The 27,289-nt window shown below is 39.3% G+C and overlaps 1 long non-coding RNA gene across 1 annotated transcript; it reads right to left on the bottom strand.

The window, feature by feature from the left end:
• On the bottom strand, positions 1-3,551 carry LOC124170191. The gene is made up of 3 exons (XR_006867350.1): positions 3,446-3,551; positions 1,801-1,802; positions 1-164 (listed from the first exon to the last, which is right to left on the bottom strand). It is a non-coding gene; the product is annotated as an uncharacterized LOC124170191 (long non-coding RNA).
• Positions 3,552-27,289: the final 23,738 nt, after the last annotated feature.

Below are 27,289 nucleotides of genomic sequence, written 5' to 3'. Positions count from 1 at the left end.
ATATGGAGTGAGAGACACAATCAAAAGCCTTGGTGAGATCACATAGGGTTAAAGCCACTGATGATTGATCTTCAAAAGAGTTGTGGATAATATTGGTGATAAATTGTAGAGCTTTTGTGGTGGTTTTACCTTTACGGAAACCATACTGAGATGAACTGAAAAAACTAGGGATGAGTCGATTCCACTTTTTTTCGATTCCGATTCCAATTTCGATTCCTTCAAATCGATTCCTGATTCTCGATTCCGATTCCATCGATTCTTACTCCTTCTAACAGGTGGGATTTTGATTTATCTGTATCATTGCTGTCATTAAAATTTAAGAATTGAATGGAATAAAATAACTAGGGATGGACGGATCCAGGATTTTTGGAGCCAGGTCTTTCGAATCGGATATTTTCGAATCCAAATGCATTTTCAAATTCCTGCCATTAAACAAAGTCATTATTCAAGTTTATTGTGGGTACATACAATCAATGGAATGCTTTTTAGATTTTCATACACATTTCAATATTTTTATAAACTAAAAATTATTTTATGGGCTTTCAAGTTGTTTTTTAAAAACATCTTTACATAGGTACTCAGGGCCTAAACTGTTACGCTTGGGTTTGGAAATGAAAATAGGAAAAATCTTAGGATGAACTACTGACCAGTGGCGTAGCGAGAGGACCCCCCGAAATATAAAAACACAATAATTTTCCTTCATAAAAGGAAACAAAATATTTAAAAATCATGAATTTACAAAAATGAAAAAAAAAATGAATCTTTGAAAAATGAAGTTTTTTCTATTATGAAGGGCGTTAAACTTAGTCTGAAACCCTCTCCTTTGTACCCTGTTGTTTAAAAATTTTCCCCCTGGTTTTGGACCCCCCCTTAACAAAATTCCTGGCCCCTATTCAAATTCTCCTCACGCACGTTTCCCCCGGATTTTACTTTCTCATCGCATACGGACTTGTGTTTCATCCGAAAATGCTTCAGTATGGTGAGGTGGATTTAGCACATCCTCGCGATAATTTACGCCACAGTGCATGCACACGGCATTCATTGGTTCTCCTTATCTCAATGGAAATGTTTATATACAATGAAAGACATTTTTATCGGTGTATCATTAAAATGAATTGCAACTGAGCAATTAGCAACACAATTAACAGTATTTAAAACGGCATTATCGTCACGTGCGACGAGGTGCTCAACCGCTCAGCATGAGGAAGGAGTGGGCAGCAGAAGCTCGTAAAGGAGAGGTGGAGGGGAAGGAGCAGTGGCGTAGCCAGGAATTTCAATCGGGGGGGGGGATCCAAAACCAGGGGGGAAAATTTTTGAAAAAACCGGGCACTAAATAATGGGTTTTAAACTAATTTTAACACTTTTTATAATCGAGAAACTTAATTTATTAAAGAAAAATTTTGTAAATTCCTGATTTTTCAATATTTTGTTTTCTTTTGTGAAGGAAAATATCTGTGTTTTTATATTTCGGGGGGTGGGGTCCGGACCCTCCCCATGGCTACGCCACTGGGAAGGAGCGCGTAAAGGAGAGGTGGAGAGGAAGGAGCACGCTCCCTCCGTATTTCAAACAACAAGGCTACAAATGAGGGAGTCGGACGAAGAAGTCAGATCTTGCTTCAGTGACATCGCGGTCGTTGCCTTCAAAGCGAAGCCGGGCGCGCTACGTGATATATGTAGTTGGCGTTTCCAATCCGTCTCTAATTGTTTGAGGGGTTAATGCTGCGCTTGTTTCTTTGAAAATTATGCTGTTTGGACAATGTTGCATATCAGTAAAGTGTAATTGTAGAATTGTAGATAGACAACTGAGTGGAAATCAATTAGAGCTGAAAAATAAACAGAAATATCGTCAGGAATGCGTCTCGTTTGGTCTAATTCTTTTTTAAATCTCGTGCATATCATCTAATTTTCGAAGCTATCAAGATATCTTCGGGCCCAGAAAGTCACTCTCCTAGCATTTGTCGTCTAGAAACGGAGAATTGAAGCAGGTAGGCCAAAAAAGGTCAGTTGGTGAGACGAGTTAGGGATGAAACACGCTTCAATTGTTTTCGTGCAATTTGATATTTTCCTTAGAAGACAATGATTTTTGGTCGATGTGATTTCGGATACGAAAAAAAACAACAGAGGCACGGACTGATGGACGGCCGAGGGTGGTTTTCTGAAATCAGCGACGTAGTTACTTTTGACGTGGTTATTATCCTACGGCACTGAGATTCCTCCGATGATTGTTCAATCTCTTGGGAAGAGCGACACTATGTGCCAGTCGTATTTTGCCTTTTGTATTTTCTGGCTGAAAATCCTGGCCACGGCTGAAATTCTACTCGCAACCTCTGCGAGAGCTTTCAAACAAAACGGTTCATGGGTAGGACAAGAATCGCATGCGACGACGCATTCGAAGAGAGAATCGGAACTCTTTCCACCCTGATGGGGCGTTGCATTCACTGAAGCTATTATTTAAAATTTCGGATCCAGATCCGATGTCTTCCGCGACTTTGGATCCGATGTATCCGATGAAGGGCAATATCCGCGGATATTTGGATCCGAGGTATCCGATCCGACTATCCCTAAAAATAACAATAGCCGAGGTGGCTACATTCTCGTTTGTCCGCGGTGGCTAAACAATAATGTAGCGTTCATTGCGTCCATACATACTAGAGCAGCCTGGCGGGTGCGCGGTAGCGGCCGAACGCAACCTGTCGAGTCCGCCCGGAGGCCGCAGCGGCTTATGCCAAGCAAGTATCAACTTCCTCAAGGGTTGCATTGATGAAACTGGGCTATACAAACGCGAATATGTCTAATTTTTTATTATTGACGCAGACGCGTGTTAGTCTAAAAAAGTTACATACATAAAGAAACCCGCTCTCAGCGCGTATTTATAAGAAACTTTTTTCACAGGAAAACTCGCTCTCTGCACGTTTTTATTATCATCAGACTTCAAATATCATTCGAAAATAAAAAAATATATTTCGATCTATTATACTTTAAAATTGGTGGTCCAGATGATTTCTCCGAATGTGATTCATAATCGCAATAATTTGATTTGCCGTGACCAGCGGTTAATAAAAGAACGGAAAACGCATGCATTGCTTCCCGATCCCGAGGTTTCCAATTTTTTTTTCTCTGAGAGTTGCTCATGAACACGCGGCATTTCAGGGTTCGCCAGTTTGTCGCTCTTTCCGACATTTTCATGTTTCCGAGGCCGCTTAGGCATGTTCGTCGCAGCACCCGCGTGCCGGGCGTATCCTCCGCGCGGGCAAGGCTGACACCGCCGCCGCTTAGGTGTGTGTCAGCATTTATGCCCCAAACTTATAGTCTATGCTCAAAACATTTATCTTCCTGGAATCGATGGAATCGGAATCGACTCTAGGCGATCGATTCTCGATTCCGTGCCCGAGAATCGGTGGAATCGAGAATCGACATTTGGAATCGACTCATCCCTAGAAAAAACCATTACTTTCTAAATAGTCATATAGCTGAGATTTAATAATTACCTCAAAGACTTTACCAATGATTGGTATGACAGAAATAGGGCGATATGAGTTAGGATCTTCTTTAGGGCCTTATTTGTATACAGGAGTTACTTTTGAGTATTTAAGATGATGCGGAAAGACACCAGATTGAAGACAAGTATTGATTATTATACTGAGAGGCTCAATGAGAGATTCATTTAAGGTCTTTAAGAGGTTATTTGAGAGGCCATAAATGTCTTTGCTGCTTGAGTTTTTAAGAGATTTTATTACTTTAAAGATCTCATATGGTGTTACCCATTTCCACTTAAAGTACCTTTTATCAATTGTGTGTTTGCTTAACAGAGACATAGCTTTAATGTTATCAGAGGGTGTGGTTGAAGTAATGTTCTCAACTGTTTCGATAAAGAATTTGTTGAGGTCATCTGGAGAGAATGAGAGATGAGGAGAAGTTTTTGTTATACCAGCCTCTTTTTTAATGACCGTCCATGCTGCCTTAAGTTTATTGCCAGAATTGGAAATGTATTCAAGGTTTGCTGCTCTTTTGGCTTGGGTTACAAGCATATTATATTCATTCTGTGCTTTGGTAAGGAGTTCTTTATTAAGTTTGTTACGATTCAAACTATATGACTTATGGACCAAGACAAGTTTCTCCTTCATTTGGAGGATGGCAGGAGTGAAACAGGCCCTCTTAGGTGTTCTTGCACAAGTATTAATAAACTTCTTTGGGAAACACATCTCGAAAAGACCCATAAATTCAGAGAAGAAGAGTTTAAAATTTTCCTCCCCATTATGTTTTAGAAGAGAGAACCAGCTGATATTAGATAGAAGACTTTTAAGATTTAGAACACCAGCAGGTGTGATGGGTCTGACTAAAGTACAGTGAGAGCCTTTTATAGAGGTGCTGTCAGATGAGGAAACGTGCAACTCAAATGCCAGAGCTAAATGGTCTGAGAAAATTGGATCAATTGTCTTTAAATCATATTTCCCAACATCCAGATCAGTCATAATGTTGTCTAGGCATGCAGCAAGTCTGGTAGGTTTATTGTTAGAGCAGTGAAGGTTGAATGAGCTAAGAAGATTAGACAATGTACCGGCACTATTGGAGGCTAGAGACATGTCAACATTGAGATCACCACATAAAATTATGTTAACATTCTTCCCTTTACACAGAAATAATTCTAGAGCTTGATACAGTTTATCACAAAAAACTTGGAAGTCTCCATTGGGAGAGCGGTACAATGAAGCTACAATTACTCTATATTTTTTAACGTAGATTGCAACCATCTCAAAGTCAAGCTCCATACAGTAGCTAGATACATCGATTACGGAGAAACAAAGGCTGCTTTTCACATATAATGCCACACCACCATTCTTGTTAACTTCCCTGCAGAATACACTTGCTATTTGGTAGCCAGAAATAGTGTATAAGTTGACTTCAGGAGATTTAAGCCAATGCTCATTAAGACAAAGGATGTCATATTTATTATTTAAGCAAAGAGAGTCAAGTAAATGTACTTTGTTTCATAAGCACTGCACATTATGGCTGTATACAGTTAGTGAGTTAACACTCGATCCTCTGGGATGACTACCATGTAGTCATTTTTGTTTCCCTTTCATTATACCGTTTCTAGCCCTCGTTAGTATAGGGGATGCCTGAGAACCAACATTACCATTGTTACCTTCCTGCTCCAAGGATGTGCACGACACATCATTGCTGGGTATCACCCCGTCGACCATGGTTTGTTGATTGGTGCGATTAGCACTATGTGTGAGTTTCTTATTCAAAAAAATAAATTTGTTCACAGAAACATTTTTTGGCCATGTTGCGGGATCTGAAAGCTTCTGCAGATGAACTGCATCGGCAGACACACGAAAGGACGCGTAATCTCCTTTGGCTTCAAGTTCAACTACTTCGGCCACAATAGATGTTTTATTTTTCAAATAACACGATAGATCATCGGTAGTGACGCCTTTCTTGAACCGCCACACGTGTAGATGTACCTTTTTCAGAATTCCGATGATCGAGTCGTCGGATGAATCCGCAGTGCCGGTGATGGGCTTCTTTCCTCGACGCATGTTGATGACTGTGCGATAGGCATCGTCAACAGCGTTGTTTTGGGGCATACTTGACGAGCTTGTAGTGCTAGAACTCCTCTCAGCTTCCGCCGGGTGATCAGGGTGATGACTTGGGCGACGAGAATCCGTAGAATCTTTCACTCGCTGACGTTGGGACTCCTTTGTGGGTGAGTTTGCCCGTTGTATCCCGGGGCCGAATGTATTCTCAGTTTCGACTATTTGGGGTTGCACGGAGGCGGAAACAGACTTGGCGTACATTTTCACTCGATTATTGGTTTGGTCAGCATGTAACAGAATCCCAAGAGTCCCATCATGATTGCAACATGTTTAAAAACCATTTCTAATCTAAGAATGTAGCGTACATTGATAGAATAGAATTTTAAGAACAAATTCTATTCTATCAATCTGTGTGATTTTTATGGACTTCAGGATCTAAAAGAGCTTCCTACTGATTCAAGTATTGAGCTTTTCAATTTTATTTAGTCAATTTACTCAGAAGCAAAACAACAACAATGAACATGTTATTTATAGAAACAATTGAAGCATTTTCATCTCAAAAGTGTACAACCAAATCAGGGCATAACTACACAAACAACCAAAGCGCCTGTAAGTCGAAGAAATTTCACAACATTATCAGTTCTGATTGCGGCTAGTAAATGCTGGCCCACTCAAAATCACTGGCCCCTGGTCCTGGATCTGACTAGGCTGCTTGCTGGCAATATCACGATGCATCGTTTAGTTAGAAGCCGCTGCTGAAATGTGATTTCGTCTAATAATGCACTTGGTTGTGCCTCCAAAGTGGACTGGAGTTCGTCTTCACTCACAGCTGACGTAAGCGACGAATTGAGCGTGTTTTGTGTTTATCCTTTGACGTATACTTCACGCAACACAAGTATGCGAGTATTCTGCCTACACTGCAGGATGTGTGCAATATTTAACACGCATTAAAATCGAAGCGCAGAGACATTGTATTTTTTTCGTTGTTTTTGTGAAAGCAGGACTTTCACGCTTTTGAAGAATGGTGCAGTGAAACCTCTTTATATCGTAATGGAGGGGACCATAATTTGGGCAATTTGATGTATGGAGGTTCACTATATAGAGATTTTAGTGATAGGCACCATTTTTTCATTTCCTTAGGAAAGGAAAGGCATTACTGTCTTTTAAACCATTAAATTTGTGTTTAAACAAACATGCATGCATTAGTGAACATGTACTCATTATATAATAATTACAGAAAGCGAGTGCTATCGCATGATTTTTACCATGATCAGAGAGAAAATGATGTGATCCCTTTAATTCAACAGTCACTTAAAATGATTAGGATAGTTGGATACCTTTTTCCTTATTTACTGTTAGGTATGCTCTCATAGAACAAATTGGCCATAACTAATGGTTAATGTGAAAATTACAACATATTAAGGGTGTACGTATAAAAAAAGGTGAAACATTTATTGCTTAAAATGTCATTTAATGTACGAAATTGCACCTGAATTAATGGTCTCTAATTGTCTTGGTACGATTTGCGGAGGTAGTAAGGCCGTCTTTGGGGTGTCTCCTTGGTACGATAAGTGGAGGTTTTATGATATAAAGAGGTTCACTACATAGAGGTTTTACTGTATTAAGTTAATTATATGGGCATAAACCATAAATCAAAATAATTACATCAGAATATGGTGATAATGAAAACAAATGATTCATTTTCCATTGTTGTACATATAGTGCCATAGTATATTCACACATTTACTACAAACTAATGTGGTATCTGATAAAATTAAAATAGTATATTTTTAACGTGAATAGATAATCAAGTTAAAGTTATTAACCTATGCAAAATCTGACTTCATAATTCTCAATATTCTTGTTGCTACAGGGCTTCAAAGTTTGCGAAAATTACTTAATTCTTTAGCACTATAAGAATGCTCTGTGACTTTAATTTTAAGATTTCTCGGCACGGAGTTGAGAATCCACAAAATTGAAATGGAACATAAATTAAATCGACTATCTCGTTCGCTAGTAATCTAGAGCTTGGATAATAAATTGTACTGAGAAAAAGATACTAAGTGATACATCGGTTCTTCTAAAATTGGGACGAATAGTCTACAGGCACCACGTAAACGTTTTGTTTATTGGACTCTGACGTCACGCTTATTAGTTCCAACAACGCTTAGGCAACCCAACATATTCACAATCTCCAGTCTGACGTTAAAACGGCAATATTTTCACCAAATTTGCTTTTAAGCCCCAGCATAGACCAATTATTATCTATACACTTCCTCAGTGTGTCATCAGTGGATACCTTGCCGTGACGTCATGCACAAGCACTCATGATGACATTGTGTTTTCAGGCAGCTGATGAAGAGTTATTTCGAAAGACTCATACCTCAGTTAAAAAACGTCATTCATCCACAAAATTTCCATTGAATACATAGAGTTCTTTCTCTAGTACTTGAACAAAATCATGCATGTTCCCCATTGGAACATTCTCCCGGTCATTGGAACCACTGTTCCATGAAGAATTCACTAACCGTTAACTCCTACGCTCCCGTCGTCTGCAAGACCACACTCCATTGTGTGTCACCTGTCAAGGTCATTGCCAAGGAACTCCTGTCTTCACTCAACTGCCGCTGTTTGGTTGAAGCAACGACTTCTCAACCTGCAGCCATGACAACCTAGAAAACAATAAGGAAATTCTCATTTTAGAGAAACTGGGCCAAAAACCTTCCCACCAGCCAAAAATGCTTATTTTCTCAATGTACGTCTTTAAGAGATATCGTAAATATAGTACAGTGAGTCCTCGTTTAACGCCATCCAGTTTAACGTTGTTTCACGATAACGTTGTCCAAAAATTGAAACCCTTCATCATTTAACATCGTTGTTGCTTCGCGATAACATTGTTCAAATTATGAGCGACGAAAAAAAATTGAATGGCAAATAGGACGCAAGTGCATCTGATGTATAGTAAATACAGTAAAACCTCTTTACATCGTAATGCAGGGGACCAAAATTTGGGCAATTTGATGTATGGAGGTTCACTATAGAGAGGTTTTAGTGGTAGGCACCATTTTTTCATATCCTTGGGGAATGAAAGGTGCTACTGTCTTTTAACCCATTATATTAATATATTTAAATATATAGGTATGCTAAAGTGAACATATATTTACAATTTAATGATTACACAAACGTAAAAGTAAATTGTTCAAGAGGCCTTTTTAGAAAATAATTTAGTTAATGGGTTTGCTTAAAAAAATTTTCAAACTCTTTCGAAATAATGTTTTCCATTCCACGAGCACTTTTTAATGTCATTTTTACTATAAATAAATCACTAGCTGTTTTCGTTAATGCCTTTTGACCTAAGAAATAATTCCCTGGTCTAAGGGTTGTAATTTACTAATAGTGTTTGGAGGAAAGAACAATAGTTTTATATTTCTAAACATAATTTCTTCATCCTTGTATTTAACTGCCTGAGTTCTTTTATTTGTGCAGCCTAGCCAGTTTCTTCTGTTTTTCCTCAGTTGTTTAAAATAGATGTGAGGGTGAATGATGGTATTCCAAAGGTCACTGCCTTCTGCCTGTCCTTGTTGATGGCTAGGAAAATTGCTAATTATGTGGTAATGTCAAGTAGTTGCCTTCTTTTATTTCTCGAATCCATCATCAGCCTATGCTTAATTAAGTAATTTTCATATTTATGGCAAATAATTGAAAATACTCCTTATTATATCTTTTAGAATTGATTTATCATTCTTATAACATGTGAATTGTTGAAGATTATAAAAAAATAAACACGTGACTGCCGCAAAAAAATAGACAAAAAATTGAGCGTTGATTGAGAAAATTGAGAAAAATTTTGAAAATTTTGTTGAATTCCCTCTCTCCAAAATACAATGCACGTAGCGTTCCGAAGAAAAACTGTCGAGGGCACACAGAAACGCTAGGTCTGCGAAAGGACATGATTTCCCGGTGAGAATGCTGGGCGAACTACTTCAGAATGCGGCGGCGACGGTAAAAAATTTCATTGCCCTACCGCGTATCAGCTAATTAGCTGTCTCCTTCACCTAAAACTGCCGCGCATGGATTGATGTTCATTCAGTATTGGTAGAAATTGACGTCCCGGACTCCCGATGGAATAGTCAGATTTCGCGGCATAAATACGCAGGCAAGACATATGACTGTCGCTAAGCGCAATCAATTTTAAACTACGATCGTTCACGAAAGCATCGAGAAAATTACCTAGGCGGTAGTAAGAAAGTGGTACACCGGGAAATATGGGAATAAAATAATTGCGAAACTGTATTTGATTTATTTCAAGTCGCGGAAAATTCTCGAAATACTTTAATTTTAGAAGCGGAAGTAGCAATGCGGTCGAGTAATTCAGTCTCCATGGATGGGAGTGAAGTTAGTTGAAATATTTCCGTCAGCTAGTGATTATAGGCTGCGCTGGTTGCCTCTTTTATTAACTGAACATAGTATGTAGGCACTTACAAGAAAATAAAGCCATCAGTAAAAGAAAGCGAGTGTTATCGCGCGATTTTGACCGTGATTCGAGAGAAAACGATGTGTTCTGTCTTCATTTACCGTCACTTAATATTATTAGGATGGTTGGATGCCCTAACTAATGGTTAACGTGAAAATTATTTAAGGTGTATAAGAAAAAAATAAGCGTGAAACATTTATCGCTGAAAATGTCATTCCATGTAGGTAATCGCGGCTGCATTAATGGTCTCTAGTTGTCTCGGTACGATTTGCGGAGGTAGTTAGGCCGCCTCGGGGCTGTCTTGTTGGTACGATGTATGGAGGTTTTACGAGATAAAGAGGTTCACTATATAGAGGTTTGCCTATAAATTTACATGTAAATCTGACGGGACCAGAGGGTTGGTACGAAGTATGGAGGTTTACGATGTAAAGAGGTTCACTACATAGAGGTTTTACTGTATTACTATATTAATGAAATTGATAATTTTCGTTAGACAGAAACAGTTGGCGTGGGTAGCAAATGTTAAATATGCATCTGAGCGAATAATTAATCGCCTCATTTACCCATTATCCGAACATTTTTCTGATTCCAACCGAAAAAAATGTCCGCGAATATGAGTGGCTATCCTGGAGGTTCTTTAGACCTGAAGAAAAAATGGCGACATTAGAACAAAAACTTGATATTATTAAAAGAATTGAAGAAGGTGCAACTGCTGGAGAGATCGGTTGAGTTTTAGGTTTTCAGGTCGAGTTTTTACAATTAAAATTTCTTCTGTTACTGAAAATATCGATGTTACACCATTAAAATACTTTCTCAATTTATTTTGTACATTTCATTTAATAATGCCTTATTCCCAACCGTTTAACGTTGCGCTGTGAATCGTTATCATGCTGAAGTGAATAATGTTTCTCGCGATTTCCACCGGGTTAAAGAATTCATAACATCACAAAAAGTGACCCGCCCTTCATCCTCGTGCTTCCGAGTGTCAGATTTTTTTTTCATTTTGGCCTTTTAATCTTTATCTTTGGCATGGTTCAGGTGTCTCCCGATTGGTCACGAAGTCTGCTTAAAGTTACGGCTCCAATAATTGGCCTCCTTGGATTCTCGCCCAGGAAATTCTGGATTCTTTACGAATAAATGGATTGCTAGGAACCAATTCAAATTTTTTACATTGTTTCTTAAGGGAAACACTGCATCGTTTAACGCTGTTTCGCTTAACATCGAGTTTTTCAGGAACAAATCAACAACGTTAAACGAGGACTCACTGTATTACCGCCCACGAAACGAACAACCTGCAATGCCTGCCACTTCACCGTTTTTCTCGTGCGAAATTTAAAAGACTTGACGTTATCGCGAAGCGAAGGTGCGATAAACGAATTGCAATCTCAAAATTTTCGTGACGTTATCGCGAAATGACGTTAAACGGGGCGAGGTAGAACGAGGACTCTCTGTACGTCCACATAAGATCTAGAAGGAACTAAATCAAGACTGTATTTACTACTTTTATAAAAATGGAAAGGAGAGCTAGAGGAGAGAGAGAGAACCTGGTGATAGTAATTAGCCGCATAAAAATTAATATCCCATTCATTGACAATAATTTAAATCCCCAAAATCCATACTAACAATTACGTGGACTTAAACCTGGCAACAAATAAGTTGCAGTAAGTATAGAGCTAAAACAAAATAACCTGAATCTTATATGAGAAGGTTCAACCTCAATACCGAAGGTGTTGGCAGCAAGACGTCGAACGACTATTCATACATTATATACAACATCGTCTCGCTTGGACTTATACGTCCACATAAGATCTAAAAGGAACTAACTCAAGTCCTCGTGTCCTGTCGTGCTGCCCCTTCAAATGGACTTATGTTCTGGTGCGTGCCATACTGAAAGGAGTCTTATAATCTGTAAAAGACTGTAATTATTACTTTTGTAAAAATGGAGAGGAGATCAATTAGAAAAAGAAATCGGAGACAGTGGAGAAACAACGCGACTCAATTTCAACAGGGTGTGGGCAGGAGTTCTCCAGACGAATGACATATGACCTTGAGTACAGGGGCGCAGCTAGGAATGAAGGCCAGGGGAGGGTTATGTGCAACTAATACTGGGGTGTGTGGGGGCTATAGAATACCCACCAGGATAGGTGGTAGGTGCGAGATTAATAAATTGCGGAATTTTGTTCATTTTGTGGTGCTCAGGGGGGGTCAGGAAGGCTGTCAATTTATTTATTTGGACGGCATCTACGTCCAAATTTAGTGTAAGAGTGGTAGAGATGTGCGCAATAAATTTCTTTGAAGTATTTGCACTTTCTCTTTTATCATGTCTATACGGAACTTACTTTCTGAACATACATCGCAGGGGCGCAGCTAGGAATTAAGGCTGGGGGGGGGGGGTTTAGGTGCAACTAATACCGGGGTGTGTGGGGGTTATAGAATACCCACCAGGATAAGCAGTAGGTGCGAAATTAATACAGTGGAATCCTGATTTAAGGTTTTTCAGCGCGGACAAAATTTAAAACACTAAATGCAGAAAAACACCAAATGAGGACCTGCCATTTTTTTCAGGTTTTAGGGTCTGTGATGATTGGAATGGCTTTTTGTGAATAAAAAATATTATTTTAAGTAACTTAAAGGTGCTACACGCAGCAAAAAATTCATTGATTAAATGTTCTTTGCCCAATTAAGGTTAGATAATACTTTTCAGGAATCGGCTAAAAAAATGGGTAGTAAAAATTAGTAATGAGAGGATGAAAATTGTTTTAATGAATTAATTTAAGAAATTTATAATATTCATCAACTTAAAAGCATTCCGACACAGAATATTATTATGGAAATTAGTGATTCCATTTTACGCATATTTCAGTAGCCTCGAAGAAATTTTAAAATTTTTTTCTGTAAAAGTGACATGTAGGTGACTATAGTATTTCTAAATAATAAAATAGGTGTTAGGAGGTACTCGAAAAATCGTCATTGCATCAATAAAGATGAGTGAAATAAAGGGACAGCAGAAGATCGCTAATCCCGAATTCTAAATTACCGAATATCTAGGAAAAGGGAGGTTTTCTGGAATTTTGCCAATTAAACGTTTTCTGTTGCCTCGGCGAAACGAGCGATTTATGAGCCTCCTGTGCGCACATTTTGGATTTCGAGGCCATCCAAAAAAGGAGAATCTTTTTTCCAGTATGCGTACAAGTCGATGGTGATTCAACTCGATGATAACACCAGATTCGTTTGTCATGTATCCGCGGCCTCATGCAGGTCGAATGAAGCCGGGAGAAGTTGCTTATGCGGTGCACTGATCATCTCGACTCCGACTCACCTTGTTTATCGGCAGCTTTTAATGAAATATGGTTGGACCTTGAATGACGATTAGCTAAACTTTAAGTTTAGGGAAAAGGTTTAATCTTCAACAGAACTGGATTTCATCTGAAATATTGTCAGTGCCTCTGGAGTTTGGCAATTTCATCAGGGTTATGATGTCGAAGTCAACCACCAAGGGATACCTGCCGGATTTTCGTATTTTTCCACACTCATCTATTTTACCGTGAGTATGAGGTGATTTTTTTCCAGCATGAGCGATTTATTTAGAGTCATGGACCGTGATAGTTCATCAAAACTCTGATTGTCATTCTCTTTTGACATATAATAGCACCAGATAAATATCTTTGAATCGACAGCGATATCAACCAGCCGCATGGGCTCCGGGATATCTAAATTACGATGTAAAATAATGTTGTTCCGTTAGGGATGAATGCTCTCACTCACGATCATGACAGGGGAAACACTTCCTCGGTTCTTTCGCTGTTCCTCTGAGGAAACTGACCTTGGAATGGATTATAAAAAGAATCTTCTAGTGAACTGCACAAATGATATTGGGCCTTCTCTTTTGAAAAGAGAAAGTAGCCGACTGGAAAAATATTGGGCTAACAATGGACTGCCCATAGAGAGTAGAGTTGAAAGGGGCATAAGCCGTCAATTGAAAACATTATGAGGAAACCATCATTGCAGCAGCCCTCGGAGGATAACTCTTGTCATCAGTCGTCACGTATCATAGAAGTCCAGTTCAAGAAGTGAATGATAAGGTAGTTAGAGGTTATCAAGGGATGATTTAGCTCCATTAGATTGGATCTGATACAAAAAGTGCCCGGTGTTTGGATCAGAAGGGGAGCGAAATATTTCGAGAAGACAAATCACCCAGCTAGCGAGTTGAAGGTCCCAGTGAAGCCCGGAAGAAAGCAGTTGAAGAAGCGTTCCCCGGTAGATTCTATTGACTATTAGTAAACTTTCACGAGACTTTTCCTGCTGATGAGCAGAAATTGGAAGATTTGGATAATCATTTGCATGAGCCGTCATGAAAAAACATTAAATCGGGCAAAAAAATCTTGTTCGGGAAAAATTTTTACGAACATAAATCCGGAAAATGCAAAATGCGGAAACACTACATACAGATAATTTTCACATTGTCCTAATAGGGAATGAATCGAGACCCCAAAAAATAAACGCTAAATGCGGAAAAACGTTAAATGCGAAGACGTTAAATCCGGATCCGACTGTATTTGTTCATTTACACTAAAAAATAAGTATTGATTTATTGATAAGAGCTAATTTATTCATTTCATTGCTTTTCCCAAGCACACATCCTCTGAAAATCCTAGATCAATCTATTTTTTGCCACGTAAAAATGGAACTGATATTGAACTGACATATTTAAAGGCATTATGTGCATGAGGAAATTTTGTTTTTTTTTCACAGTAAACTAAAATTTACAATTTATTTGACGACACTCCAAGAATTTATTCACCGCAAAACATTGCCTTTGATAACCAACCAGATTTTAAAGCCCTACATGATAAATTTACATAAACAAATACTTATGAAGATTCGGGTGCTAAAATAAAATAACAAATGAAAATAAACAAGATGATGAAATATTATGCAGAGCGGTATCAGCTCAACGATGCTTTTGGAGTCTAACGAAACTCTTACGAAGTAATACTACTGACCAGTAAAATGAAGAATCAGATGCAATAATAATAATAATAATAATTCATTATATGTTTGTATCTTGACTAAACTCATGGATAAAACTTTCATGATAGAAAGAGAGATAAGATAGAAATAGAAAAGAGATGGGTTGGTTTCGGTAGACGGCTCTACGTTCTGCCGGTTCTTGGCCTTTGGAACCAGTATTGAGAACCGATTGTGTAAAGTCGGTTCTTTGGATCCGGCTCGGAACGGTGGAGAGGATTGGAATTTGGTGCCAAGCCAAAATGGTCCGTGGGGTATTCGAGGCCAAAAAAAGAAAATTTGCATCTTCAGTGAAATTATTTTCATTCACTTCTTGTGGTTCCTCATTTAAATTTGCCATTAATTCAGGTGGTAAGAGTTCATCCTCGGAACTGAGTATCGAGAACCGAGAACCGATGGGGGAGAACCAGACCTGTACCAAGAACCGATAATATTTCAGAACAGACTCATCATTAAAATAGAATAAAGCACAAACACAATACAAATAGGTAATAAAATATGCACATGCTGCACTACAAACATACAGCTATCTATTAGGATTGAAGTTAAGATTCATAATTAAATGTAAAACATCAGTTATAAACTCATTTAGATTAAAATAGCAATTTTAAATCTGAGTATGTTTTGATTTAGCTTTAAATTGAGTCCATGAAGAAACATACTTTTAAAGTTTTCATGCAATTAGTACTCTTACGTGGGGAGGAAGTCTGGACAATTAGAAAAAAATAATGAGGTAAGACTTATTGTTCGGTTGTGTATTTGGCCCATACAAAGTCAAGCCTTGCCACCTGTTGGCGATACCCTGAGTATTCGAGTTTTCCTGTTGCTTTTGTTTTTTGTCACTCCAAGAACGGGAGTGAATTTGTATTGTCCAGTCGTCCTGTGAACTTTTTAAGTGCATGGTTGGAGAGCAACCCTGGGTGAGGGAGCCATGTCCTGCCCGCGACGCGAACATCGTCGGTGAGTGGTATGTTCCAGCACGGCTCGACTTTGATCTAATAATAATAAGTCGTAACATACAGTCCACAATTATTATAATCACTTTCGAGAGTGATCACTTATTGTCTTTGAAAATAAGATATTACGTAGGGAGTTAGGACCTGTTAAAGAAAATGGAGTGTGGAGAATGAGGAAGAATCGGGAACATAGGCCACTGTACAATCCTGATGTACTGTAAGTCCTCGACATATGAACAAGATGCGTTCTAAGACCTTGTTCCGATGCTGAATTTGTTACTAACAAGGAGACTTTGCGTAAGTGATGTCAAGAAAGAAGATGAAACCTTTTTTATTTGAAAGTATACACATAGTTAGGAATACTTTTGAAGGGTCTTGTCCGTATATGTACGCCCAGGTTTGAGGAAAAAGGATTTAAAATTTTTTAAATATGGTTACATTCCATTTAATTGGGTGGTGCCTAAATCGAAAGATTAATACTCCTGGAATACGCATTTCACGCTTTTAGATTTTTAAATGACGATATCTATTTTATGCGATTAAATGGAAAGTGAAAATTTTCAAGCGCGTGAAAACGCGACGGCTAAGTATGAATGCTGGGAAAATTCCGTGAGACGTCGTTCTGGTTCCCGCTGCCTTTAGTGAGGTGACATAGGGGCGTGGCTTTGAGTGCTGATATGATGCAAGATGTTAGCAGGTAGCAGAATACCCTGCTGGCAGGTAGCGCTTGGCTTAAATAAGGATTATTACTACCCTACCAAACGAAGGAAACTTTCCGACCTTAGGCAATTTTAATATTATGAATACACTAATGGTGGGTAACGAATCACAATCAATGCCTTTCGTTTTCTTTGATGAAGGAAACTACCCTATTGTACTCATCACTTTTGACGCCGCAAAGGGATTTATCTATTGATGAGAGCGTAGTGCTATACAAAGGTAGACTAGGGTGGAAGCAATATCTGCCCCTGAAAAGATCTCGTTTTGGCATAAAGAGCTTCATGCTTTGCGAGGCAGAGACTGGAGATATTTGGTCCAGTATAATCTACACAGGAAAAGGAACAAAATTCGCAGAGGGGTACAGCCATTTACATGGATCAACACAGATTGTCTTTTCACTCATGAAGCCATTACTAGGAAAGGGTTACCGTGTTGCCATGGATAACTATTATAATTCTCCAGCACTTGCTGATATTCTCATTAGAAACCAGACGGATGTATTTGGAACCCTGTGGACTTCTAGGAAACACATTCCACCAGAGCTAAAAATTAAGAAGCTGAAAAAAGGTGATTTCGTGGGGTATCAATGCAGAAAAATTTGTGCCACGAAATGGAGGGATAAAAAAGATGTAGCCTGTAGATCTCTTCAACCCATACAACGACCAAAATTACTGTTAGCGGGAGGAAAGGTGAGCACATGAAACCAGCAGTAGTTGTTGACTATAATGGAGTGATGGGTGGTGTTGATAGGATGGACCAAAACCTGATGTATTACTAGGGCTGTGCGAGACTCTTGACCACCCCAGAGTCTCGACGGTCGAGTGGAGAATTTCGTTTCTCGGCATTGCCGGGACGAGACTCTCGGCGCGGCGAGAGTCTTGCCTGGGTCGAGAGTCTTGACGAAAGTCGAGAAGTCTCGCCCCTTCGAGATTTCTCGAAACCCGTCGAGACTCCCAGCTCCTCGAAAAAAAATAAAACTATTTCTAATTTAGCAAAAGGATTATTTTAAGATATCTTATATGTTTCCAATACTAAAATTAGCTGTAATATAAGATCGACATCGACAATTTAAGCATATTTTATTATTTAATTAACCAAAATTGACAGGTAACCATGAACCTTAGTTACCATAAATACACATTGCAAAAAGATGCATAAAATTACATAAAATTAGACTATGATCTCTTGTTTTTTGTTAATTTACAAGTGAATGTTTCTTTTTTATTATATAAATATAATAAGAAACATTTATGTAAGCCTTTAACATGCCTATGTATCAAAATTATCAGCTCAATTTCAATTTTAAGCCCTGATAATGGTTTGTAAATAAACAGAAATGTAGGAAAAATTTAATTTCAATTTAAAGGCCTACACTCCAAGATTCAAATTTTATATTAAATATTGAGGTTAGGAAAAGGAAATAATATTCCAAATCCGTCGTTGGGAAATCTATTAGCATCGTGCATACTATTTTTAAAAATTGTATGCAGTGGGTAATTCATTTAATAAAATATTTTTATAATGTGAAGAAATCCATAAAAGTCATAAGGAGTACCTTAGTAAACTCTATCATCGACTGATTGTGGTATTCATCGGAAATTCTGATTGTGGTATTCATCGGAAATTCTTGCCTTGCCCGGGAGTCTTGATCGGTGTCGAGAAATCTCAAAGGGGCGAGACCTTGACTCTCGTCAAGACTCTCGACCCAGGCGAGACTCTCGCCATGCTGAGAGTCTCGTCCAGACAATGCCGAGAAAAGAAATTCTCATCTCGACCGTCGAGATGACACTCTCACACAGCACTGCGTATTACCCAGTAATCAAGAAGAGGGGCCTGGGTATAGGGGCGAAAGACTAATCGAACCATCTAGAAGCTGGTACCCTCCAACGTTTCCCTTAGGATAGCTTGCGCTCGTAGTCTCATCCGGTAAAGCAAATGATTATAGGCCATGGGGCCGAAACGGCTTCAACCTATTCTCAAACTTTAAATGGGTGAGAAGTCCGGCTTGCTCGATTAACGAAGCCGGAGGCTGGATCGGAGTGCCTAGTGGGCCACTTTTGGTAAGCAGAACTGTACTACAGAACCCAAGTACTGCAAAAAATTTCTTTACCATCTGCTTGATCAGGCAATTTGGAATTCCTACGAGCTACATAAAAAGAAGAATGGTAGCAAAACACATCTAGAATACAGAATGACAGGAAATCAAATAAAATTTTCTAAAAGAGATAAAATTGACATGGTGCAGGAACTGATAGAGAAATATCACAGTGAGACCTTCTGCGCAAAAGGGGGTTGTCCATCGACGGAACACAGCCCTCTAAGGCTAACGGCATGGCACTTCCCTGAACACTGTATTTCTCCGAATATAGTCCCCCCCTAATTTTGAGGCTTCAGTTTCAGGAAAAGTTTAAAAAATGCGTTTGAATATAGTCCCCCCCTGTACTTTTACCGCAGGCATCTTTGGAAAAAAAGGGGGGACTATATTCAGATATATATCCCGCCTACAGAAAAGAAGCAAAATCCAGCAAGACAATGTGCCATGTGTTGCTCAAGACGAGACAGAAATAATGAAAAAATCCGAAAGTAAACGAGATTTTACTGCCGAGATTCTGACGTTGGTGTCTGTGCAGCCCCATGTTTTAGGGATTAACGCACTAAGAAGGACTATAAGATATCTTTGCCAATGAAATGAGTGAGAAAACAGTTCACTGTGGCTAATAATACATAAGCAAATTGAAAAATTTGAAATTAAAAACTAAATTTTATTTCAAAAAACATTTAAAACTCTGTGTGGAGCTTTACAAGGGGCTTGAATAATTACCGTATTTTCCGGCGTATAAGACGACTGGGCGTATAAGACGACCCCCAACTTTTTTGTTAAAATATATAATTCGTGCTATACTCTCCGTATAAGACTACCCCTTTTCCAACGCACACTACCGGTAAATTAAAACATCAGATTTGATTTCAATATAGAAATTTTTAATTAATATGCTTACGACATCATGGCATGACATGATAGCATGAAAACGGTCACTAATAAACATAAGTCAGTTCCTCATAAAACATATAAAACTAAAACAGTGCAAGTGGATTAAACTTTTCCTAAAGCAGTCTGATACAAGGAAGTTAACAAACGATAGAGAGAGCTCGCAAGTCACTGCGAGTCAGCAACGCAGTTTCCATTTAAAAACCTTTAAAATCCTCCTGTTCGTCATTTGATATCATCAGTACATCAATAACGTCTTGTTCTACATTTGTAAGGCAATCATCATATGGATCAAATTCCGTATCAGATGGTGTGGTCTCAGCTTCGACTTCCTCTTCATTTTGCCACAAGTAGTCGTCCTCCATACCATCTAACGAATTTGATATGCCACACTTTTTGAAAGACTTGATTACTGTTTTTGCATCAATGTCATTCCAGGCTTTTATAACAAATTTGCACAAAACATCCAACTGTGGAGCACGCATGTTTCCTCCTTTTGTGAATGACTTCTCACCGCTAACCATCCACTCATTCCACTGTTCTTGAATGCGATCTTTAAACGGCTTGTTTAGGCACACATCCAGTGGCTGTACCAATGATGTCAATCCTGCAGGAATAACTGCTGAATCTGTATTTAGTCTCGCAAGCCTTTCCTTGGTGCTGGGAGTTAAATGAGCCCTGAACATATCCCACACCAGTAGGCTACGTTTTTTAATAAGTCCACCTGGTCGCCTGCTCCATACGTTATCAAGCCATAGCTTTATACCCCTTCTTCATCCATCCAGCCTTTTTCATTCACATGTACAAAACAACCAACAGGGAACTTGAGTTTCGGCATTGTTTTTCTTTTAAAAATAACCATTGGTCTCAGTTTGGCGCCATCAGCTGTGCAAGCTAGTACCACTGTAAAACTGGACTTCTCATGTCCTGTTGTTTTAATTAAAATAGTTTTTTCACCTTTTAGATGGACAGTCTTATTTCCAACCATATCAAAATTCATTGAGGTTTCATCCATATTTCCGATACTATTTAACGCATAGCCATGTTTATTGCGCTGTTTTATTACGTATCGATGGAAGTTATTTAATTTGGCATCAAGATCTGCAGGTAATTTCTGTGCAATTTTTGTCTTTTGCCTCAGTACCAAATTGTGCCTTTCTAAGAATCTAGTACACCAGGATACAGTGGCCTTAAATCTGTTGCTGTGATCTGGATTAGATTTTGCCCACTGAAGTGCAAACAAGCGTATTTTATTGCGTGTTACAACATAACCATTTTGGCGATGCTCATTCACCATGTCTGCTACATGTTTTTCGAGTTCTGGCCAATGTGGGGTGCCTCTTCTTAATGCACACTTACCCCTTGGCATATTCTTCAGTGCTTTTTCGTTTGCTTTCCAGTCACGAACCATCTTTTCTGTTACTCCATAATGTCTTGCAGCAGCGCAGTTATTATGTTCCATGGCAAAGTTTACAACTTTTAGTTTGAAACTGGCTTCATATTTCTTTCTTCTTGTTAGTGGAGCCATGTTGGGGCCTTGACTGTTTGGCATTTATACGGTATATTACAACCAGTGCGATCTCTTATGGGGCTTCCGGGTAGCTTGCACCAACGCCATCTGAGAGAAATATTGAAAGGTGTAGGGGAGGTGAGAGTGGAAGGGGGAAGTAGGGGAGGGTTTCCGTAGAGCTCACGTGGCCCCACGGCAGTTATTACCACGTGACCACGTTTTGAATTCGTTGTCTTGGCAAGTCAGGAGCTCTCGTGATCCGTGTGATGTCTTTAATTTTATAAAGTGAAAATGAAGCACCATCGTAGTGTTTCGGGGTGTGGTGCCCATATTTCGAATGGGAGGTAGTGTACTGCCTTTTGCTTCGTATGTCAGTGTTAAAGCCAGTTGTCTGATTTATATTCCGTGCTCACGCGCCTGTTAATGCATTGCATTCACAACTGTCCTCTGCTGATTGTGTTGAAGTGCCTTCGACCGTTGGTTTAATTGTCTTGCTTGGTTCTCCCTTGGCCTCCTTTTAACATGGAAGTTCACAAAGCCTGGTATATTAGATCTCAGCACTGGGTTAGGGTTAGGGTTCTGCAAATGTGTGAAGTGTTTGTTCAGTGCGGCCACCCCTCCTCCTTGCTGCCACATTCCCGGCGTATAAGACGACCCCGACTTTTTAAAAAAGATTTTAGGTGCTAGAAAGTCGTCTTATACGCCGGAAAATACGGTATTTGTTTAAACATTCAACAAAAGCATAAAAAAAGAGAAAACAAATATAAATTAGTTACCTTCATCAAAGAAAACGAAATGCATTGATTGCGATTCCTTACCCACCATTAGTGTATTTATAATATACAAATTATTTGTTTTTAGAAATCCCAGTTTAGACGAATGGCAATGGTCAATTTTATCCTCATTTGAAAAAGGCCAGATTGGCACCCATGCGATGCCACTTCTCGTGATGTCACAGGGACCTAGTTTCTTTACGAGTAGATAGGAGTTATACATCGTCTGAGTCTCGCTGCGCTGCACGCACTCGTTAGGGGGCTACGCCCCCTAAAACCCCCCCGCATCCGGCTTCACCGGCACCGGACGGCTTCGCCATCCCGCTCGAAACTCTTTCCCCGTGTCAATTTTGGACGGCCAAGTCATGCATTTTAAATTAATTACATACATAAAATTTGTTTGCCTACCTACAATAAAAATTCCAGCTCTCTAGCTTTACGGGAACAATGAATTTTCCCCTATTACTCACATTTAGATTACCAATTCTGTGTTCTCCACATAGCGGTGCATAGGCGCTGTAATAAGGCATTACTCACGCGAATTTCGTGGCCGTACCTAATGGGGAAGTGGTTTTAAAAAATCGCATTTAGGTGTTCATGGGGTAGAAGTACCATTTCTTTTCTGCAATTTTGTTAAGAAAACTACATTTAAAAATTTGAAGTTTTATTATGGGTGTGTAAATGGGCCTGGATAATTGAACATGACGGGTAAATGTAGCTGACACAATTCCCATTCTGAATCAATAAAAACGATACAACTCGGATGAATTGTACAACAATATACAACTTCTTCGGTTATTTTTATTTTTTTGGGGGGGGGGGGGCCCAGGGGGTTATCGGGGGACTTAAAGTGCTTGTCCCATATAACGCGGCATCGTTTACCTTCGATAAAAATTTCGGCTCTTTAGCTGTAGTGCAAGCATGGTTTTTCCACGGTGTCACCCGTTAAAATTAAATATTCTGCGTTCTCCGGGAAGCGGCACGTAGGGGCACGAGAAAGACGTCACTCACGTTAATTTGGTGTCCGTACCTCGTAGGGAAGTGGCAAAAAAAAATTCCGAAAAATCTAAAATGGTGTGTTGAGGGAATGCAAACTTCACGGCGGATGTGTTGTAAGTTACCAAACGTTGTAGGAGTCGCGATTTCAATGGAAAATCGATTGTCGTTAATTACTCGTAATTCGTTCGACTTATGGAAATTTAAAGATAGCCAAAAAAATTGAGAAAAAAATCTAGTATCTTGCATTTAAAGGAATTTGCCCTACTGCTCATAGCCTCGCCCCAAGGTCACCTCACACGCCATCAGCTGGAACCAGAAATATGTCACACAGAGTTTTACCGGCATTCACACTTAGCCATCCCGTTTTCGCGCACTTGAAAATTTTCACGTTTCGTTTAATAGTGAAAAATAGATATCGTCATTTAAAAATCTAAAAACGTGAAATACGTACTCCAGGAGTAATAATCTTTCGATTTAGGCAATAAAAAAATAATAGGAAACCACCCTATTGTTATTTTGCATAATGTAATGATGAATACTTTTACTATCTCGAATAAAAAAACCAGCTTTTTTCCAAAAAATATCTCCATTAAAACTCATCAGGCAAAGGGTTAATAAAATTCGGTCTTTGTTCATGGTTCCAACTCTAACTACATTATAAAAATCATGGTTTTTCCAGGTTTTCACGGCCTGAATTGTGTCAAATTCACGGTCTGTTGATAAAGCATTTAAGGCAGAAATATTGATCACATAACAATCATCGGCATTAACTAAAAATGTAACAAACGCAACAAATGCCTTGAATGCAAACACAGCAATGAAAGTGCTATCTCTTATGGTGTCACCTATAGTTAGCAAAATTCATGTCCGGCTAAAGGGTGTGAGCGGGAAAATGGAGAGAGCAGGGTGGCAGGGAAGTGAAGAAGTGCCTGATCTTTTGCCAGGGTTAACGTCTTCCAATCGCAGGCTTAAGGTCAATGTGCTGTCATGGTATACACGGACCAATTAATAGTTGCACTCTCGAATACACATATGCAGATAAATGCGTGTACAGTATCTGCACGTGACTCGGCCTTGAAACATTATCGAAATATCGATATTTCTTTTAATTTGTCTATCGTATTTCTACAATCAAGTTTGAGAGATTTCTAAGGTTTTATGGAGATATTCACGGCTATTTCCAGGTTTTTTCACGGTAGACGAAATTCACAGCTTATTCACGGTTTTAAGGTTTTCACGGTAGAGTGGGAAACCTGTTGTTTCACGGCCAGTTTGGCCTAGTATTCCTATCTAAGCCTGCTATCATTTTTTTCCCAAACGCTCCGGACGGATGACGAAGATTCTCGTCATTTAGGCGCGTCAACCTATACAATTTTAAAACGTACAATACCTATTTCATTACAATACGCTTTAAAATTTTTAGGTTGTATTGAATGGAATGTAACCATATTTTTAAATTTTTAAAAGCTTTTTTCTCTCAAACCCGGGCATATATGGACAAAACCCTTCAACAGTATTCCTACCTAAGCGTCTACTTCAAATAAAAAAGGTTTCATCTTCTTCCTTGACATCACTTACGCAAAGTCCCCTTGAAAGTTGAAAACCTTACGCAACACAACGCAACACTCACCTCGCAGACAAACGGCCGTTCCCCAGTGTGGGTCCGAATGTGCTGCACCAGCTTGTTGCTTCGCGCAAAGTGCCTGCCACAAATCCCGCACCCAAAGGGTTTTGAGTCGTCGCCTTCGCCTCCTTGCAGTGACGCGTCCAGCACGCCGTCGTCCGTGTGGCCTGGCATCGCCATGCCACCGTCGTCCTGCTGATACGCCCCCAGTCCACCCTCCCCACCCCAATGCATCTCATGGCCTCCACCCCCTTCGCCTGTCAATCAAAAAATCAATCAATCATTTATCAGCACATTACATTTGCCTTCACACGGCGTCGGAAGCTTGAAGTAACCCGTAAATAGGTGCCTCATTAAACAATGCAGAAGATAATACAAAACAAATAATAAAATAAATACATCCAAAAAATGTATACAACGCAAGTACATTCAATATAATCTATAATTCTTAGCATCACATAAGTACATCAAACAATCACAATAATTTTAACACATTCTGTGCGGAAGATTTCTTAACACGTTGCTTACGGATGGCGAGAATTCTCGTCATTTTTTTCCCGAATGTTCCGGACGGATAACGATGATTCTCGTCATTTAGGCGTGTCAACCTGTACAATTTTAACGCATACACTACGTATTCGCTTGCGATACGCTTCAAAATTGTTTAGGTTGACGTGCTTAAATGACGAGAATCTTCGTCATCCGTCCGCAACATTTGGGTAAAAAATGACGAGAATTCTCGCCATCCGTACGCATTTCCTACGCATCCATATGTGCTAAGCATTCATTAACACTTTGAGTGCCGGCTGCTAAATTTAAAGCCCTACTGTAAAATCCAGCCATTTTTACTATATTCGTACATTTTTTAAAACATAAGCATTAAAAATATATTTATATCGATTTGCATTTCAATAAAAATGGACTTTGGTCTTCTTTATGAATGAGTCGAATAACATTTATTACTAATTTTTATATATATAATTTAACAATGAAAACCTACTGTTTTTGAAAAATAAAATAGTTGCGACGTACGATGTACCGCCATAACATGCATAATAATTTTTTAATGCGCTCAATTTGAACTATTTTAAGCATGGAAATCATAAAAAGCATTGCTCCAAGCAAAGCATTAAAAATCCTGGATGACAAAAAGGGTCAATGCACCCTCAACGAACGGTCCCAAATTGGCCCAAAGAATTTTCACACTAAGTGGCCTAAGATGAGGATGGCGGTAGCTACAGAGGACTTTTCGTCCTCAAGACATAAAGTGAACTCTTTTTCCATCGAGCAGTTGATTTTTGAAAAAACAGAACCCCTAAGCAGTAAACTGGAAAAGTATCACGGGTGAAATATTACGGCTTCACGCATACAAAGCCAATTAAATGGAAAGACGTGACATTACGTCCATGGCACGCAAAGTGTTAACGACGGTTCTTTCGATTCCCCCACCCCATCACCACTGGGTAGGGTTCTCCTTTCGGCCAGTTGTCATCAATTGCACCCCGAGCGTCGCTAAGGAACCAGTTGTTCTCGGATCCATCACTTTTTTTTGTTTTATGCTTTAACTCCTTTAGGGCGGCACGCTGATATATCGGCTTTTACGTTACTGTTGTTAAATTTGAGGACATTGAAATAAAAAAACTTACATATCAATAAATTAGAGATGTGCGAATAGTATCCGTGAATACTCGAATACCTTGAATACTAGAAAGTATTCAATATTCGAGGTCTCGAATAGTTATGCTAAAGGCACCGTCTCGAATACCTGGAATACTTTGAATTTCGCGTCATACACTGTCCCATGCACATAGTTGGTAGTTGACTTGGAAAAATGCAGAGAACTGTAGTCGTTTAGTACACGCAGCGCCATTTTAGGCAAGTTGACGAATTACATAAAATTCGTGGATTAGAGCGGTGAAAAGAGTTCGATGTGGGGAACCGAAATTGATCAGGGGCCGTATTCTGTAACTCCAAACCAATCCGTGCGGCACCGATTCGTCGGGTGCGACGTCACACCGACTCCCGGTAAGAAGTCGTGCGATTCTGTACGAACCCGATCGGTGCGGCACCGACGTGAGGACAGGAGATCGTCGGTAGCCGCACCGACACCAAAAAGGTGTCGGTAAGGCCACCAACTTGTGGGTTTCATGAATTCCACCGTGCGCATTGTACGTGTTTTTTTGTTTTCCACTCAACACCACTTGTCAACACTTAACGCATCACTTCATTCACTAGTTGAGTGTTGGCGAGCTACGTGTGTCTTCCATTCTATGTATACCTGATTTTGACATTTTGACATCTGCACCTCCTGGACTACCCGCAAGTATATATCATCGACCTACGCACTCCCTGGAAAACCACCACGAACCCTGCATTGACCTCTCGCCCTTCTTGATTTCTCTCCGGGAATTGACATCTTGACCACCTCTACCTTCATTGACTTCTGGTGAGTGAAAATCAGTAAATTAATCATTTTCAAAGTGAAAATTTCGTTTTAAGAATGTAGTCATCAATAACTTTGGAAAAATCGATGTCTTACACTGAAAGGTTCAACTATTTGGTTGACCAGATAATGTCACTCATTGAATATCCCATGTATATCAACTTGGATCTTGCATCTTCATAATTATGAGAATGTGGTACTTTCTGAGAATTATAAGTGAAATTTTTTCAACA

Source organism: Ischnura elegans, chromosome 13 (genome assembly GCF_921293095.1).
Source record: "Ischnura elegans chromosome 13, ioIscEleg1.1, whole genome shotgun sequence".
Lineage (NCBI taxonomy): Eukaryota > Metazoa > Arthropoda > Insecta > Odonata > Coenagrionidae > Ischnura > Ischnura elegans.
The sequence above is the reverse complement of the archived record's forward strand: the minus strand, read 5'-3'. Positions and strand labels throughout refer to the sequence as shown.